This window comes from Bos taurus, chromosome 6 (assembly GCF_002263795.3).
Source record: "Bos taurus isolate L1 Dominette 01449 registration number 42190680 breed Hereford chromosome 6, ARS-UCD2.0, whole genome shotgun sequence".
NCBI lineage: Eukaryota > Metazoa > Chordata > Mammalia > Artiodactyla > Bovidae > Bos > Bos taurus.
This window is the reverse complement of record NC_037333.1, coordinates 22627637-22648231: the sequence shown is the minus strand read 5'-3', so window position 1 is coordinate 22648231 and position 20595 is coordinate 22627637. Positions and strand designations below refer to the sequence as shown.

General features: G+C 38.9%; 1 long non-coding RNA gene across 1 annotated transcript in view; it reads left to right on the top strand.

Annotated features, from left to right (window-relative positions):
* The window catches only part of LOC112447149 (uncharacterized), a 39798-nt gene extending 19753 nt beyond the window's left edge, over positions 1–20045 (top strand). Inside the window, exons 2-3 of the long non-coding RNA XR_003035259.2 lie at positions 7290–7374; positions 19554–20045. This is a non-coding gene — a long non-coding RNA (uncharacterized lncRNA). The remainder of the gene's footprint in view (positions 1–7289; positions 7375–19553) is intronic.
* Positions 20046–20595: the final 550 nt, after the last annotated feature.

The window sequence follows — 20595 nt, the reverse complement described above, 5'->3', positions numbered from 1 at the left end:
AGCTTTAGCATCAGTCCTTCCAGTGAACACCGAGGACTGATTTCCTTTAGAATGGGCTGGTTGGATCATATGGAAACCCAAAAGACCCCGCAGCCAAAGCAGTCTTGAGAAAGAAGAATGGAGCTGGAGGAATCAACCTTCCTGACTTCAGATTATACTGCAAAGCTACAGTCATCAAGACAGTATGGTACTGGCACAAAAACAGACATATAAACCAATGGAAAAAGATAGAAAGCTCAGAAATAAACTCATGCACCTATGGGCACCTTATTTTTGACAAAGGAGGCAAGAATATAAAATGGGGCAAAGACAGCCTCTTCAACAAATGGTGCTGGGAAAACTGGACAGCTACATGTAAAAGAATGAAATTAGAACACTTCCTAACACCATACACAAAGTAAACTCAAAATGGATTAAAGACCTAAATGTAAGACCAGAAACTATAAAACAGAGGAAAACATAGGCAGAACACTCAATGACATAAATCAAAGCAAAATCCTCTATGACCCACCTCCTAGAGTAATGGAAATAAAAACAAAAGTAAACAAGTGGGACCTGATTAAACTTAAAATCTTTGCACAGCAAAGGAAACTATAGGCAAAGGGGAAAGACAACCCTCAAAATGGAGAAAACAATAGCAAATGAAACAACTGACAAAGTATTAATTTCCAGAATATACAAGCTGCTGCTCATACAACTCAATACCAGAAAAACAAACAACCCAATCAAAAAGTGGGGAAACGACCTAAACAGACATTTCTCCAAAGAAGACATATGGATAGCTAACAAACATATTAAAAGATGCCCAACATCGCTCATTATTAGAGAAATGCAAATCAAAACTACAACGAGATATCACCTCATGCAGGTCAGAATGGCCATCATCAAAAAGTCTACAAACAATAAATGCTGGAGAGGGTGTGGAGAAAAGGAAACACTCTTGCACTGTTGGTGGGAATGTAAATTGATACAGCCACTATGAAAGACAGTATGGTGATTCCTTAAAAAACTAGGAAAAAAACCACCATATGACCCAGCAATCCTACTCCTAGGATATATCTTAAGGAAACCAAAATTGAAAAAGCACACGTATCCCATTGTTCATTGCAGCACTATTTACAATAGCTAGAACATGGAAGCAATCTACATGTCCATCAACAGATAAATGGCTAAAGAAGTTGTGGTACATATACACAATGGAATATACCTATTACTCAACCATAAAAAGGAATGCCTTTGAGTCAGTTCTAATGAGGTGGATGAGCCTAGAACCTATTATACAGAGTGAAGTAAGTCAGAAAGAGAAAGATAAACATCATATTCTAATGCATATATACAGAATATAGAAAAATGATCCTGAAGAATTTACTTACAGGGCAGCAGTGGAGAAATAGACATAGAGAATAGACTTATGGACATGGGGAGTGGGTGAGAAGTATGGGAAGAGTAACATGGAAACTTACATTACCATATGTAAAAAAGTCAGCAAATGGGAATTTGCTGCATGGTTAAGAAATTCAAACAGGGGCTCTGTATCAACCTAGAGGGGTGGGATGGGAAGGCAGATGGGAGGGAAGTTCAAAAGGGAGGGTATATATGTATACCTATGGCTGACTAAGACTGAGGTTTGACAGAAAACAAAAAATTCTGTAAAGCAATTATCCTTCAAAAAAAAAAAAAAGATTTGTCATCATGATTAGAGGCACTCAGCACTCAGGGGAACCAAACCATCCTGGCTCATTAGATCTGCAAGACCAAATGTGTCTTCTGCCCTGTGGAATCCCCACTCACTACTCTGTGCCTAGCACAGTGTTTATGCTCAATGAACATTAATGGAATTGATCAAATGGGTTCTGTTGAGTTGGCTCTAAATCTTGCTAAAAGTTCTTGTCCAAGTTATTCAACTCCTCTGACCTTCGGTTTCTTTATGGGCAAAGTTAAAATAAGACCATCTATTCTATATCATCTTAGTGAAAATTAAGGTGGCACATAAAGCCGTTAGTGCAATGTCTGGTATCACAGGGACTCAATAATTGATGCTATTTTCATTTTCACTCTTCCAGTTATCGAGAATTGATCAGGGAACATTTTGGAGCTTATTTTCAAGTCATCACAATAGGCAAATGAAATGTATTGACAGTTATAGACATGCAATTATAACCACCTCAATAAGCTGAAATGGATAATCCTGGAATAAAATAAGAAGTGCAATAGTCAACCTCTGTTGTATTTGATGGCTGGAGGAGCTTTCTGAGGCTTGAATAGAAATGGACTCTAACCACAGTCCTAAGTCCTCCTTAACACATTTTTAGCAGTCATCTCACAGTTTTGATAAAGCTGCCTAATACCATTGATAAAGTCTGCTTTTTGTCGTAATACCTGTTAGGAAAAAGAAAAACTACAATAAAAAACACCTCATGCATAATATTAATAGAATGAGATTATGAATCTTTATGAACACAGACCACTGCTCCACTCCTAGCTCCATTATGGGGTACTATTAGACAAGTCAGGGCTTCCCAAGTGCTGCGAGCAGCAAAGAACCCACCCGCCAACACAGGAGATGTAAGAGACACGGGTTCTATCACTGGGTTGGGAAGATCCCCTGGAGGAGGGCATGGCAACCCACTCCAGTATTCTTGCCTGGAGAATCCCATTGACAGAGAACCCTGGAAGGTTACAGTCCATAGGGTAGCAAAAAGTCAGACACGACCAAAGTGATTTAGCACGCACACACACATTAGGCAAGTTAATCTTTCTAAACCGCAAGTTTCCCACCTTTAAATTGAGAGTGATTGTTACCCCAGATTGTTGTGAGCAGTGGATGAAATAATATATGTAATACATGTACGTAATAAGTGTCTCTGTGCCTGTCAGATAGTAAGTGCAAAATGTTCTCCATCATCATCATCAAGACTGGGGAAATGTGAGTAGCTTTTGGTTGGCAAGACACTTTGATGTTACTTGTTTTTAGCTGAATCTAGACTGTTTAAAAATACTCACATTCATTGATCTTGTAGAAAAAGGAGGCAAGAAGAAAGGGTGAGTGTCTAGAACTAGGTTTATGCTACTTAGTTTTGTTTGGAAACTTAACCTTTATAATCCAAAAATGGAAGAGAGTTTACCAGTTTGCCTGTCCTAGAAGTCTTCTCCAGGATTGTCCAGAAATGTCCAAGGAGCAAGAACAAAGCTCACTCTTAGACATACTAGTTTACATGTACACGAGAGCTAATCCCAGCACATTACGCATTTTTTCATACACAAAGTGTTTTTCCATTATAAAATACTCACAAAATCAAAACATTACCACCTCAAAACTGAAATGGTAAAGCAAATGGAAAAGGAAACCACCAGCAACAATAAACTAACCCCTTCGTACCCCACCATCTATTTCCACAGAATGAATCTCTTGACCCCACAGCTCTTCTCTGCCAATTCTCCAGGACCCACCCCACCACCCCCAAATCCTGCTTCTCCCAAGTCTGTTCAATCAACCTTTCCTCCTGCCTCCATCCCTACCCACTCCTTTTCACTGTCAGCCTGCCTACCCATATGAGTGAGGAATTACATGGTAACTATATTTTGAGATTTATCTTGATATTCAAGAAAGAAAAAAGGGAAAAAAAAAAAAACAAAACAGAAGCACAGAGAAAAGATAATGGTGGAAATGGCAGCCAAGTTGCTGACAATATCACTGAGATTCAGGACCTGATTGGACAAGAATGAAGGAAACTCAAGGTCCTTAGAGGAGCGAACTTTCAGTTCTAGAAAGAATTTTGGTTTAATCAACTCTGGAGAAGGAAGGCCATATAGTATATACGGGGCAAAAGTTCATAGTCATATGTTATCATCTGAAAAGGGATATCACAGGGGAAATTCTTGGCAGTTCACTTTATGTTTGGCTGGAAAAGTTCAAAGCCATTTGTTGCTTTCATAGCTGTATTTTTCCAAAGTCATTTCCTATTGATTCAACACACCAGGAAACCATGGCTGGGTTCGCCTTGCCAAATATGAGTTTCTACTTTGCTGACTGGACAGCATCCAAGAGCCACATTATATTGGAGACAATAAGCACCTTACCTTTGAAAGGAACCATTTGTGTAGGCCAGTGGGGAATGTCTCACAAATTTCTTATCAATTCTGGGATTGAATTATCACCTTCCATCCTACTCTGCAATTTAGGCTGTTGGTTGCCCTGGCATGGAAACAAGTTCTCTGTTCTGGGATGAGATGACCCAGTCCTGGTTACTTTGGGGGTCTTCCCAACAGATTCCCCTAAGGGATCCAGTATATTGGAAAACAAGTGTGTCAAAAACTATATACTTTAGAAACAGACTCTGGATGAGAGAATAACACAGAAGCCACTGATGCAATATTCAGACATACCTTTTGTAGTTTAGGATGCTTGATAGCATGGTATGGCAGGAGATTAATATAATAGAGGAACTGAATATGACCTTTAAAAGATTTCTGAGTTTGGGGATATTTATTTGTTACATGAGGATAATAATGCTTGTCCTTTTTACAGTGTTGTTGTGAAGAAAAAAGAAAAATGTGTACAAAATCACTATGCAAAATAGACAAATGGAGATTATTTTGTTAGCCTGGAAAAAAATTGCACAGTTTGATTTAGCCAACAGGAAATTTGTCCTTTAGAGACTGAGTATTAGAGAATAAATGGCTTGTTCAAATGCATTTCCCAAGCTTACTGCTTTTACAGGTAGGAAAGGAATGGCATGACTGTTTTTATTTTGCTTTTATAAAACCAGGTAGATGGAGCTGAATGGACACTTAAATCTCCCATTGGGAAGTACAGCAGAGCCCAATCAATCATTTGGAGGCTGTTAAATGACAAGGCCAGACTAATGACTCAACTTATTTGACAACTGGCAAATGACAGACTGGCCAAAACCAAGACTTGGAAACATCGGAGAGGATCCAAAATAAATCTTTGAGATAGCTCCAAATCCAATCCCATCCATTACCAACCACACCTGCCTGCAGCTAGGGTATCTGCCTTATGCCAATGGTGTTGCCAGGAGTTCTATGCTAGGAAAATAAAAACAGATTATAGAGAAAACATTACTGGAATGATGCAGAATGGCTGATGTTTTCCAAGGCAAGTTGATGAGCAATTACAGAATCCAGCTCTAAAATAACCCTCACAATGCCACTTCACTCGTGTCTCTAGACAAGCACTTGCATTTTCACGCAGAGTTGAGAATGAAGTACATAATTTCCATCCATGAACTTTACTAAGAAGAACTATGTACAGAACATCACTTAGTGCCAGGGTTACAAGGATAACTTTGCATCCTAGTGATGGACACAGACTCTTCTTTTTTGACCACAAGATTGCAGCATTATGGGCAGGGTGCTATAGGAACCAAAACTATAGAATTTTATTTCTCCCAGGATGTGAAAGGAAGGACATGAGAGGCTTTGTAAAGAAAGTGCCATGAGCTGAGTCTTGAAAGATGAGCAGAAGTTAGCTAACAAACTAAGGGAAAAGAATTGTAGAGATATGGACCGTGCAAAGGCAGGAGAGAGCAGCTACACCCGAGAACAGAAGGCGGTGAGTGTCGTGTGCAAAGGCTAGTGTAGCCCTATATTTTCAGTCATGCCTCCCATGTTTCTCAGGAAGAAAAAATATTTCCTGAAATGCTGGGAGTGGTTGTGGTGGGAGTTGGGGTGAGGCAGTGAATGATTGATAGGAGCAGGTCAGACCTGAAGAATAATCAAACTAGGTTTTTCTGAAAGTCAAGTTTCTAAATACTAGTGTGTCTGTGGTGGCTGTTAGCAAGTGCAGGGCTATCAGAAATGCCCCTGAGTTCTGGAGGACAAGACAGGTCTTGTGCTGGGAATAAGATGCTTAATCCTTTGAAACTTGCATAAAATATGTCTCTCCTATGACATTCCTTGTATCTCGGCTTCTACCTGTGTCTGCTCCTGCATTTGGATTGGGCCTCCCATTATATTTGTGTTCATCCTCTGGTTAACACCACCTAAATCATTGTCGAAAATGAAAGCAAGTGATCCATCCAAGCATCAAGGCCATCCAAGTCGAGGGACTTCCAGGAGTATGAATGATCTCTGTTTGTTTGATGGTAGGAACAATCTGTCCTTTTTATTCAAGTTGTCTATGGGCCATTGACACAGCAGTGATATTAGACTTAGAACTATATCCTAGAAAAGTGGTAAGAATAAAATTTTTTAAATTTAAATACAGTTTAGTTGTTGTATATGACCTTTGTTTCACCAAGATTGGGTAAAAACAGTGAAATGCATTATAAAGCAGAAATGAATTACTTCACAGAGGCCTCTAGAGCTATTTGATCTAGATTTCAAAAACATAAAATTATTAACATGATAGCAAAATAACTTATTTCTAAATGATTTGTACCAGATTCTATGGGCTCCACCATATGTGATATTTGTTAAGACCACACTGAATAAAAAGATACAGATCAACCTAATATAACTAGTTAAAAACTAGCATCAGCATAAATGAGGGATTTTTTATTTTATTTCTCAGAAAAATAGGATAGTTTTAGTTTTTTACATCAGAGAACATAAAGGTATAATGAGTTAAATTGCCTAACTCATTCTTTGTACATGTACAAAACCTTTAAAATTTTCCCAAGGAAAATAAATTTGAAGTTCAAAAAGACAATCTTTGGAATTTGAAAGAAAATAAGGCTGCTTCCATGTTCAGAAAGAACTGAGCTAATTATTGCTCCTAAAGGTGACATCATCCAATCTTGATAAGAAAATCTGACCACACTGTTTTATATCCAACTAAACCTGCCTGACAACTTGGAATGCCAAAATGATCATTGTAGATTAGTGGAGAATTATATTGAAAAGAATTATAAAGCTGTATGTGGGCCCAGCAATGATTGTCATGGGCTGGGCGAAGGGCCACAGGCATATATTTGTCATCCCTAAGCTGGCCCTAAGGTAGGCCATCCTGAGCTGACATTTCCCTGTGCCCACCTGTCTGTCAGTTAACTCATTCTTCGGTTTTCTTTCTGAATTTGTCTGCTCATCAAATGCTAAGTCAGCACTGTTCAATTTCGGGTAAGTCCCCAAATGAAGCAAAATCTCTGGAGGATACAGAAGCTGAAGACATTTCAGAGCTTGATACAGTGCAGGCCGTTTTGTTGTTGTTTATTCACTACGTTGTGTCCAAGTCTTTTGCAATCACATAGACTGTAACCTGCTAGGCTCCTCTGTCATGGGATTTCCCACGCAAGAATACTGAAGTAGGTTGCCATTTGCTTCTCCAGGAGATTTTCTTGACCCAGGGAGTGGCCATTAAAAGAAAATTTTGCCTTCTACCAAAGGTCAACCTTCCAACTCCAGAGTATCATGGTAAGTGTATTACTCGCTGTAACCTATTGCAAGTACGGTACAGACTGCAATGCACATGACAATAGCTTATGATATGGAAATGATGTTAACAAGAACCTGCACTAAAAAGACAATTAAATAATTTGGAAGTAATTTGGTAAAGATAAAAGAAATTGATAGTTGCTAAATATACCCTCAGCATTTTCAAGTGCTCTGTCTTATTTAGCCCTTGCATCAGACCTCTGAGTAATAATAACAATCATTGCTGAGAACTTACTATATACCATGTAGCTGTTTCAAGCCCTTTATTGTTATTAAGTCATTTAACTGTCACTTGGTTTTCACAACTCTACACTATAGTTCTATTACTATCCCATTTTATAGCTGACAAAACTGAGTCACAAAAAATCTAAATGATTTGCCCAAGATTGTTCAACTAAGTGGTGAAGCTGGGATATGAATGCAGGCAATCCTTTGAACTGTGGTGCTGGAGAAGACTCCTGAGAGTCCCTTGGACAGCAAGGAGATCGAATCGGTCAGCCTTGAGGGAAATCAACCCCAAATACTCATTGGAAGGACCGATGCTGAAGCTGAAACTCCAGTATTTTGGTCATCCGATGCAAATAGCTGACTCATTGGAAAAAGCCCTGATGCTGGGAGAGATTGAGGGCAGAAGGAGAAGAGTGTGTCAGAGGAATGAGATGGCTGAATGGCATCACCGATGCAATGGAAATGAACTTGGGCAAACTTTGGGAGATGGTGACTGACAGGGAGGCCTAGCGTGATGCAGTCCATAGGGTCACAAAGAGCCAGACATGACGGGGCAACTCAACAGCAACAATAATCCGAGGCCAGAGCCCACACTCTTAAGCAGCTACGGAATTTATTTTTCCAGTGAAGATACTGAGGCTTAGAACAGTGAAGGAACTTGGAGAGCTAGTGAGAAGGCTAAGAATTAAAACTCAGATCTGCCTAACTCCAGCCTCCACATTCAATGGACCACTCCACGCTGCTAAGCACAGAAATATAATTTGTTTGAGTATTTAAATTATAAGATGCTTAAAGAAGGTGCAAACATCAATCTCCTCTGTTAATTTTTTTTCTTATTAAGCTTAATTCTGCAACTAATCAGATATAAAACAAGTGAGGAAACTCCCTTCTAGTTCACTAGACAATAGGCTTTTACCGGCTAGAAGCCAAGCCCTGAGTGGATTTCTCTATTACCTGAGTCAATTAAGTGTGCTTCAGACAATAAAATGTCTAAGAAGGAAAAAAAAAAAACAGTTTCAAGAAAAATAAATACAATTGTTTTCCTAAACAGAAGGGGATGCCCAGTAGAGGATGAAGGAACAGTGAAAGAGGCGCAGTGAAGCCCTTGGTGGCTCTACTCATTCACCTTCCATAGAGGGGATGGAAATGACTGAGAACATTTCCTACTCAGTCTTTCAAACACAAAGAAATACCAACTAGAATCTGAAAATACATGGAGGCAACAAAACAAACTAGAAATAAGCAAGCAAAATGGGCAGAATTAGACAAAGGATTATTTAGGTAAACTGAATATGTTCCGATTCACATAATAGCATCCTGATGTATAATTTTCTTATTCAGAAGTGTTTTTACAGTAGCCAAAATATAAACGAAAGCATATTATTCTCTTACTGAGTGAGGCCAAGTTTCTATCAAGTTAAATCCTTTCTCATTGTGTCTAGATTCTCAAGAATCCCAACGCAATGACATCTTCACATTCCTAAGCTATCATTTCTTTACTGTGTAATCAATCTGTAATTCTTCCAAATTTTTATCTTCATAAACAATCAATAAACAAACAACAACATAACTACCAGTAGTCGACTCTGAATTGCTGGCTATTGCAATGCTAGATTTTGTTAATCATATGTTGCGAGTGTAGAAATCAAGATTGAGTATTTCAGTAGTCCAGCTTTCTAAGTGGAGCCTGTCATGTTTCAAGACTCAAGAACTATTCACAAAAGCAGAAATGCCAGCACTGTCCAGGAAAGAAATGTGTGTAATGTCTCCCAGCGTTTTCACTATCAGGATTCAGAAGTGACCGTGACCAAACAATTATTTTAAAAATAAGAATACCTCTCAATCAAAATCACTGAATGTAACTAATCATTCTCCCCATGCATTTTAAAATGAACATGTCATGAGGTCTGAGACATTGACTCTCATCTAAATAAGCTGTTGGGGAAAAATTCTCAGCTTTCCCTTCTGCCCTGGTCTCCTGTTGGCAGTCAGCTTTCTCAGCTCACTTACCTGTTGACTCCTGGATCATTTCAACATGCGGGCTTTATCATGGGCACACTGTGCTTTCAACTAAAGCAAACCCCCATGATCTTGGAGCCTCTGTCCATATCTCTTAGCTCAGATTCCTGAGTGATAGAAAATAATGGATTCAATACCTCCATCTCCAACCCTATAGGGGCTGGGTCTATGTCCTGCCTCTGGAGAAGCCAAAGATATAGCCTCTTTTTTCTAGGATAGTTTCATCCTTTCTTTCTTTACCACTGACATCATTAAGAACTGAAAAACAAGACTTTCTATTCCTGCCTTAGCTTCCATGAAACTCAGGGAGAAGTTAAAGACCTAGATTATGATCATAGGGAAACCATAGAAAATTCCTACATTAGAAGGTTTTTTCTCATACCAAGATATCCCATATTAAAGGTAATCCAATGCAGACTGTGATAATATGGTTAAAATGTTATTGCATGCTTCTTGGACTTAATAGTAAGTATATGTTTTCTAGATATTCAGACATGTGAGTTATTAAAAATGTGTTACTCATTTATTCATTCAGTGTTTTCATTCATTGATATTTATTAATACTTTCTAAGGTGTACGGTCACACAATGGACAAAGCATATTCCTTGGCCTCATGAAACACGTTCTAATGGGAACAGAGGGTAGCAAGATAAATAAGCAAATGATATAGTATGATAGACTAATTTCCAAGAAAAAAAATATAAGAGGGAAAGGGATATGAGTACTGGGGGAGGGGGAGTGATTTTAAATAGGAGTGTGCTTTCTTCTAAGCATTCCTTAATTATAGAAATTTATAGCATAATATTTATAAAAATAAATCCTCTAACAAACTGGCCATTTATTCTTTCTTTCTTCATGGCATATGCTGTGGGAAATTTTGAAATACCACAGAGATCAAAGGTGGAAAATAGTTCAAGTTGATAAAGTTTATAAGCAGAAAGTTGCATGTTCCATATTGCTAAAGAATTATGAAACCAAAAACTTTTTTTTTTACCCAGTTAATCCCTGGATTCTACTAGAAGATAGTCTGTTGAAGCAACATAAAATGTCAGTTTGCAAGGGATGAACAACTAAGCCTAACCTTTTAAAGAGCTTTCAAGCTTTTGGCTAAGTTTATCTGCTCAAAGAATTTCACCGTTAAGTTCTAAACTCTCCTCTCCTTTGATAGCTAAAACTGCAATCTGAATCTCTCTCTATACGGACTGCAAAAAACTGAAGAAATTCCCTCTAAATGTAGCCAGATTCCTTAAATACAAGACTTGTAGTAAATTGATGGCTAGAACTTTCCATTTTGTCCTTGAATTGCAGCTAAGTCCTAGAACTGAAAATAAGGTGCTGCGTACCACATTTTCTAAAGAGAACTGCCAAAAACAGGGGCCATGGAGCCCCCCTCAGGATTTTCCAAGCCATCACAGAAGTGCTGAGTATAGTCACCCAAGGCTTCAACCATCTTCTCCCAAGTCTGTAAAATCAAAGAGCTGGGAAAGGAAATGAAATCAGGTATAATCTAACTCTCCACTCATTACTTGATAATTCTAAATTCTGAGATGGGCTTCCCAGGTGGCTCACTATCTGATAAAGAATCTGCCTGCTAATGAAGAAGATGCAAGTTCCATCCTTGGGTGGGGAAGATCCCCTGGAGAAGGAAAAGGCAACCCACTCCAGTATTTTTGCCTGGGAGATCCCATGGATAGAGAAACCTGGCGGGCTACAGCCCATGGAGTCAGTCATAACTCAGAGACCAAACAACAAATTCTGAGATGCGAAGATTGGATTAATTTGCCCAAGATTGCACAGCTGGACAGTGATAAAATTGGGACTAGATTGCAACTAGTCACCTCCTCATCTCACTGCTGCTGCTGCTGCTAAGTCGCTTCAGTCGTGTCTGACTCTGTGCGACCCCACAGACGGCAGCCCACCAGGCTCCCCCGTCCCTGGGATTCTCCAGGCAAGAACACTGGAGTGGGTTGCCATTTCCTTCTCCAATGCATGAAAGTGAAAAGTGAAAGTGAAGTCTCTTAGTCCTATTTTCGCGACCCCATGGGCTGCAGCCTACCAGGCTCCTCTATCCATGGGATTTTCCAGGCAAGAGTACTGGAGCAGGTTGCCATTGCCTTCTTCCCATCTCTCTACTGCCTCCAAATCAGACCAGTCCTTTATGCTACACTTAAGCAAATTAGGGCTTCCCATGTGGTTCTTTGGTAAAGAATCTGCCTGCTAATGCAGGAGACCTGGGTTCAAACCCTGGTTCAGGAAGATCCCCTGGAGAAGGGAATGGCTACCTACTCCAGTATTCTTGCCTGGATAATCCCATGGACAGAGGAGCCTGATAGACTACAGTCCATGGAGTCACACAGAGTCAAACTGAGCGACTAACACTTTCAACCAAAGTAGGCTAAGTCAAACAGCTTATGCTAAAGTTAATAGATAAATTCCCATCCTTGAAACTCATTTACATTAGAAATCTTTACAGCTGTCCTCAAGAGATATTAATCACAGATGTTCATATAGATTAAATGGCATAAAAAAATTGCCATTTTTTCCAGTTTTTTCCAAAATAAATTATAAGTGCCTTGTAGACAACTATTTTGAAAATACAACTCATTTGAAAAGACCCTGATGCTGGGAAAGATTGAAGGTGGGAGGAGAAGGGAACGACAGAGGATGAGATGGTTGGATGGCAACACCAACTCAATGGGCATGAGTCTGAGTAAACTCCAGGAGTTGGTGATGGACAGGCAGGCCTGGCATGCTGCAGTCCATGCTGTCGCAAAGAGTCTGACACAACTGAGCAACTGAACTGAACTGAACTGAGACAACTATACTCATGCCTCTCTTTGGTTTTCACTCACTCCATAATCTAATATTCCAGGATGGAAAGTGCTCCCTAAAAGATTTAAATTGTTACCATTACTTTTCTTGACTGCAACAAAAACAAGTAATTGAGGCAACTGTGCCCTTTCTTAAGTGTGCAAAGAGGGGTCAGGAAGTGAAGAGTTTTGAAAGCTACTTGTCATGCTCCCATCACTACACTGATTACTGGAACAAAAAAGGCCAGCATGGAGCCACCCTCTGGGTTCTCATACACAAAATCATCAGGTTCCTTTCACCTTGTTTTTTTAAGGCTTTGAAACCAGATTTGGCAAGCTGTATGTAGTCTCAAATCCTTTACAGCGGGTACCAAAATAAATATATAAACTCCTGTAGATCCCCACAGCTAAAGAAGAGAAAGGTTTGAATTAGGGCTTTGCCTTAAATCAAAGGCTGCCTTGCTGTAATTACTGCCACAATCGAGATAAGAAAGTGCATCAACAGTTCTGTTAACATAAGCTTTGTGCTTCCTCCGATTGCCAGCACCCCTGTCTAATTTCTCCCGAATTAAGGCTGTTTCAGATTTCTCTGCAACAGATTTGGAGTTACTATAGTTGCCATATACATAATAGTGCAGACTTCGTTGACAGAAAGCCCAAATCAAATAGGAGCAGTCAAGGAAATTTTAGGCAGGAATATACAATTATAATTAATAAGTCAGAAATACACATAAGAATCCTTCAGAAGCAGCTTTGGCCAGAGACAATGGCTTTGTAAAAGAAAGAACAGCTTAAGAAGCTCTAGTTCCTATAACATCAACTTAACAAGACTTATTTTTCTAATAAAGGGCCTCATAGTTTAATAAGCTCGAAAATTACTGTTACACCCTAAAGGTAAAAGTTAAGATCAGAAGAGTTTAAAAGTTAATAATAGTGAAGGCCTTAATAACAATTTACTCAGAAATGTTTTTGAGACTAAATTCAATACTGAAAATAACAGCCAGTTAAGTGAGAAAAAAATGTTATCAAACAAGAATATGGGTTCACTTAGGAAAGCATAAACAAGCAGTCTGGAAGAAGTATTTCAATGCTCTGTAATCCATCCCAAGAAGGGCTTGTACAAACTGTAGAGGAAAGAGCAGATCATAGAAAATATAAGGTTGAAGCAAAATTCTAGAGCTGCAATGCTGCTGCTAAGTCGCTTCAGTCGTGTCTGACTCTGTGCGACCCCACAGACGGCAGCCCACCAGGCTCCCCCGTCCCTGGGATTCTCCAGGCAAGAACACTGGAGTGGGTTGCCATTTCCTTCTCCAATGCATGAAAGTGAAAAGTGAAAGGGAAGTCGCTCAGTCATGTCTGACTCTTAGCGACCCCATGGACTGCAGCCCACCAGGCTCCTCCGTCCATGCAATACCTGCACTCTAATGTAAAGGTAAGGGTATAAAGACCATTATCATAGGATTCATGAATCAATTTAGAATTCAGTAAGCAGACAGCATCCCTGGAGGAGGGCACAGCAACCCACTCCAGTATTCTTGCCTGCAGAATCCCATGGACAGGAGCCTGGTTGCAGAGTCAGACACAGCTTATGCAACTCGGCACACACGCAAGCAGAAAACATTAACAGCCTGTGATACAACACCGTGGGATTCATTATGGAAAGACTATAGAATAATTTTTTAAAAGTTACTTGCCTAAGAGAAATTTCAGTTTATGAGGTGGGAAATAAGGGAAGAATAAATATAAAAATGAATGTAGGAATATAAGTACTGGAAACATGGAAACATATGTTCAATTACTCTCTAGGTTGATGACTACTAGAGAAATCACACAGGAGAAATTCTTTCCTTCTTACTCTTTCTGTCTTTCTTATTCTTTGTTCTATATGGCAAGATTTGCATAATTGAAGAGAAAGTGAGTGTCAGAGTGATGTGCTTGTATAACTTATTCTCCTTATGTATGACAAACTAAACTTATTAGCTTATCTTCAAAAACTGGAGCTCTCAAAGGACATATGGTTAAAGGGCACTCTCTTATTCCTACATCTCTTTAAAAATATCAACAAAAACCTAAGAACCTATGGAAACATGTTCCAAGACTCTCAGCTTTTTGACCCAGCAATAGGAGCTGAAAATGATGTCATTTTTTACTACATTTGGCCCACTGATAAGATTCTGATTTGGTAGAATTTGTTTCCAATTTTTGGAAAGACTTTTTTTTTTTTTTTTTTTTTTAGTTTTTTTAAAATGTTAAAGCCCTTAGGTGGAAAATGCTCTCTCCAGCTTGCTATAGACACTACTGCTCCCAATTATTTACAACTGGTCTAATTCTCTCATTTATTTTTCACCTGCCAGTCCCATGTCCATATATGAAATTATGATTCCTATCTTAGGGTTACCTCCTATGCTCCAATTTTTTAACTCTATATACATATAAAAAGAACCTATTACACAGATCATACAAAAATTTAATCAGCTATCTTTCCTAGATCTTTTGTATGTACATACACACACATATGCACATACATACGGAAGATTTAGGAAAGGTAGCTGATTAAATTTTTGTATGATCTGTTTAATAGGTTCTTTTTTTAAAAAGCCAATACAATCTCAAGTTGCACTGAGAAATGTCCAATAGCCACATTTCTAAACTTGAATGGACAATGAATTTAGATTTTGAATTCTGGATATTAAAAAAAGAGAACTTGGACAAATTAGAATATGACATGGATGTAAAAGATCTGTAAATCACATTTTAAGAGAACATTTGACCAAATTATGGATAGGTAACCTTCAGAAAAAAATGTAGGAAAAACTGCCAAAAATTGCCATGAGGAAGAATATATGGATTTGTTATGGATTTGTTTTGCCTTACTATATAGAAAGCAGAACTAGAACCAAATTTGGTTATAAGCATAGCAGGTTAAAGAATATTAAAATTGTATTTAATGTAACTATGATTTTTTGAGTATTATAGCCATTCAATAATAAAGTTGGTAATCCTAGAGATGATGCATTTTTCCCTATACAGATATTTTGATGAGTGGAGACACTGGGTGAGTGGTTACACTAATTCAGTACTTTACAGTTCTGTCCATCAGAATCACCTGAGAATCCTTTTTTTTTTTTTTTAATTTGATACTACTGGCCCCATTCCAAACATACTAAGTTAGAATAACTGGGACTAAAACCTGGAGGTCTCTATTTAAAATATCTCACCAAGACATATCTGACTGTGCAGCAAATTAGTGTTTGGGTCTCCAACTGCAGGATAATACATCTGTATAACATGATTTCTGTCATCTTGTTCAAATATAAAAATCTAGAATCATATGAAAGTTATTTGTTTCAGGATCTATAGTTCAAGAAAAAAACAGCTTCTTCTGTACATTTATTTGGATGACCTAGAAAGTCATGCCATCCCTTTGAAACCTCAACTGTAGAATTAAACTGTTGCTATAAATATTTATAAAACACTATCTTTCAGCAAGTCTTTCCCCTACCAAGAGAGTAAATTCAATATCCTTAGGAGCATACTTTGAAAGAATGAATTGAACATGATCATACTTCTCTCTGCACATATAAATGCTGAAAAATTATTTGTATCTCTGTTATACAGTTCTAATCTTTTGATTATATTCCTTACATTTTATAAAGAGTAAGAACCTGCCTGAATCAAGAAGGTAGGCATTCATATTTAAGGTAGCAGTCATGGGCTGTTGGGATAGAGTTTCTTTCTCTGCATTTTTATGAGGCTTAAATATTTTTTTGATGGAGATTAATGTTCCCTCTATAATTAAGTACAAACCAAGAATTCAATCACCTCCCCAATTATCGGTCTGTACTTAACTCGTCACCAACTTTAGATGAACATGTTGATAAAGTGTCTACTGAATGAAGATTTCACTTTCAAAGAGCTCTTTTTCTGCTTGCTGTTTACTACGTATGAATTATAATTGACAACTTGAAGGTTTTTTTCATGTAATTCACTTGTGCCAAACTGGCCGGTTATCACAGAGATGGAAGAGTCTTTGGTTGTGACAGACAGTAAAAGAAGGAAAACAATTAAAAGTTCAATAAATCTTTGAACCAGGTGATAGCTAAAATGCTTTTCAGCTCTAAAAGTCTAAGGCTCTCTGATGTCTAAACAAACATATTGATTCTAACAATACAGCCTTTGGTAACTGACATAAAGAGCAAATAGGAAAAATAGCTTATGTTTGAGAGACAATAACTGTGGCCACAAAACCAAATGTCTGGTCAGCTGAAAGAGAAAAGAGAGAAAATATGCAAATAGAAGGAGATAGGCTTTGGGAGTCCTTTTGTGAAAGACCCTGACTATTCAATCCTCATCTCTTCATTAAATGATTTATCTGACTGTTGCTCCAAACCATGGAAACTAGAAGTATTTGGAGTCTACATACATATTAATTCAGCCAAGTGGGTCCCACAAACATAAATAAATTGCCACAGACTGGCAAATAAATTACCTGAAAAACAGACATACGATAAAGAACAGATAGATACAGATAGATAGATAGATAGTCAGTTGATCTCTGAAATGGCCCCCAAAAATGGTGGTCAAGTGTAACAGAGGTGTGGGTGGTATGAGTTTACAGCTTTCTACTCACAACACAATATTCCCATTTGTCTTACAAAAAGTGAAGAATGAGTAGAATACCCTCCATTTCACTAGCCCTTGTGTGTGTTTCCATGGCCTTCCAAATGAGCTAGATTTCTTGTTTGGATCCCTTCCAGAAACCTCAGAAGACCTTCTCTCTAATAATAGCATGGTTCTTCTAGGTTCCTCTTGCTTCCACCTCACCTGATCACATGGTTATATTCTTCATTTTTTTTTCTTTCCCCACCTATTTATTTGATCATCTCAGTTCTGTTCAGTTGCTTAGCCATGTCCAGCTCTTTGCAACCCCTTGGACTACAGCACACCAGGCTTCCCAAATGAGAGCTCTTTGCAGGGATTTTTATAGATTTTGAGATGCCATGAAAATCAGCTTCTGTAAGATGACACTGGAAAAGTTTTACAGGCTAAATTGAGGAGGGAAAGGTTGTAGGAAGCAAAATCAATTAGGAAGACTTCACAGTGGCCCAAGTGAGAGCAATTGAGGGCCTGGACAAAGTGAGGCAGTGGGCGCAGACAGGCAGAGTGCAGTGAGAGGAGGGAGAGCATGGAGAAGGGTGCAAAGAGATGCTCCTCCCTCCACCTACCGCCCTCTGGACCAGTCCAAGAAGTGCAACAGGGAGGAAAAACCACGCAGTCTGACAAATAAAGGTGTGGGTGGCCCGGGAACAACCTATTGAGAGACTGAAATTGTGGTTCTTTCCCTATAATTTACATTTTTTCCCATCCTACTCACAGTATTTAGATATTTGTTTTTGTTTTCTACAGCCATGTACATTTCTGTCACAGTAAGGTAGCATTGAAATTAAATGCCTTGCAAATTTTTCTTTGTCAAAGAAGGTTTTACTATAGCTGGCTACTATCAGGAAGGTTATTATTACCCTGCTGTCCTCTTTCTGTAATTCCAACTTCTCCCTTTAATTTTTCTGATTATTTTATGTGTGCTCTTTCCATTGCCTACACAGTTGACAATGTATTTTTTTTCTCTTTCTTTTTTTTATTAGCTGAATTTTGTAGCAGGTTTATGAAACTTAACCCCCTGTATAACTGAGATATGAAGAGAAAATGAAAGTTCTTTAGGGTTCTCTGAATCTGGTCCTCTGTTTTTGGTTCCCTCCCCACTCCATAACCAGAAACAAATTAACTAAATTCGGTTAAAACTTAATCTCATCTAATAGTGTTGGCTTCCCCTTTAAAATATGCAGTGTTTCAAAAAATATCATTTAGTCTCTAAGCTAGCCCAGCTCCCTGCACTTCCTTCTGTGATGACATGTGGAGTGTGATGGTGGGTGTTGGGGGTGGGAATAAAGCTTTTGAGTCCTCCTGGAAAAATAATCAGAGTCTTCAGTACAATGTTCTCTGCTTCCCCAGGTCTCCATGGCAACACCCCTGGCTCCTGGGTGCTGTTTGCCCTGCTGCTATGCTGCATAGCTTCACTCTGTGTCAGCAGGACTCTGATTCAGTCTCCCCCAGCTTTGACAATGCCCAGCACTCTATCCTGGTTAATTAACCCTGTATCAACATCATTCCCATTGGCCACAGTTTTCTGCAAGACGCCTTAAAGCCTCCTTTCAGTCCATGGTCCAGGTGGTCCCAGCCTCACACCACCTGAAGAAGCACTTGTTGGGCCTCTGGCTGGCTCTTGGGTTAGTTTCTCACTGCAGGTCCCTGGAGGCAGTTCAGGACTGTCATACTGAAAGATCTCCCTCTTCTGACAATCAGGCTATGTAGCTTCAGCCAGGCCCAAGTTTGGTGCAATACAAAGCTCAGAGGTAATTTCCTATCCCTGGATAGGGAGCAGGGAGAAAAACTGCTGCCAGCCCTCTTTGCCTTCAGCATTACCCTCAATAACCCGACTCCTTAGGAGCTGATGGGGTAGACAAGCCAATGCCACTGTGACGTTCATTAGATGCATGATCTAACGAACATGGTAAGTTACCGACTGGCTCTGTGTACCAGTTTCCTCTACAATAAAATGGGAATAAAATAGTAACTGACTTCACTACGTCACAGAGTCATTGTGAGGATTAAACAAAATGATATATTCATATACACAGAAGTCGTGTGTGCTCAGTCACTCAGTCATGTCTGACTCTTCGAAACCTCATGGACTGTAGCCCACCAGGCTCCTCTGTCCGTGGAATTCTCCAAGAAAGAATACTGAAGTGGGTTTCCATTTTCTCCTCCAAGGGATCTTCCCGACCCAGGGATGGAACCCCCAACTCTTGTGTCTCCTGCATTGGCGGCAGATTCTTTATCCCTAGAACCACCTGGGAAGCTCATACATAGAGGGACATAGACCCAAAAAACATAAATGCTATTTAGTAAGTTAACACTTTCCTTCTTACAAATCTTTGGGGATAAAAAAAAAAGAGGAAGGTTTTTATTTCCTTCTTCATTAATATCCTCTTCCAGACTCCAGTCAATCCTAATGGCAAATGTTACATTTTCTCTGCGCCACAGGAGAGCTCGAGAGACTGAATCCTCCAAGCTTGGTTGTGGCAATGCTGAAGAGATCGAGGAAACTGGGAGAGTTCTCTCTCAAGGCAGAAGGCTAGAACTACAATCCTGCTGGATGATCTTACGATGGCATAATGGAGGCTCAACATTCTCTTGGTCTCTCCTCAGTGTTCCTTCCTAACAAGTTATAATCTCTGCCCGCCTACCCACTCCCATCTTCCAGGTAATTCAATGCTAAAGCAAGTTAGGTCAGAGGTCTCAAGAAGGAAAAGGAGAACAGTGCATTCAAAATTTTTAATGTTAGTCTCTTTCATTTATAGTCCAGCCTTACTGTCTGTATCTTAAAAGCTGAACAAGTAATGAGAATTATGTTCAAAGTTCTCTGATCTACCAAGTTTAGCATTGGTACAGCATGCCCTTCAGTTTTAAATTCAATAAATGCAACCTCATCTGTTGCCAATAGTATGTGCCAAAATATACATATGTTATAAACTATCTCTTACTTTTTTCCCCTCAGGGTATTCTCTGTATGATTAAATAAGTTTCATTAAAGGTGACCTATTATGGACAAATTATCAAAGAACAGCAAAAGAGCTCAACAGATACCATATAATATGACTATTTAACTCTTGCTAAAAGTAATAAAGCTAACTATGATATTAAGTAGAAAGGAAACATAAAAAAACTTCATATCCTTAATAAAACTCATGAGTAAATTATAATGTGCAGTGAATAAAACCATGCACCGACCACCACTATTAATTTACAGTGGTATGGCTTGACCATAGGCAGCAACAACCCTCTAAACTGAATTATGTTTGTCTAGAATACTGATGATTGAACAGCAGTATGTGAGGGCTAAGTGTTAAATTATTACAGAACGTACATTACTGAAATACAGTACGTTCAGCATCTCTTTTAGGAAAGACAGCCCATGAAGTGTAGCTGGCCTACTTAGGTGTAGCTTATCCATCCATAAACCCCCAGGGTGCATTAAACTGCATCATAATAGGCTATGCCAACCCCTGCCAACAGTCCTAGGTTC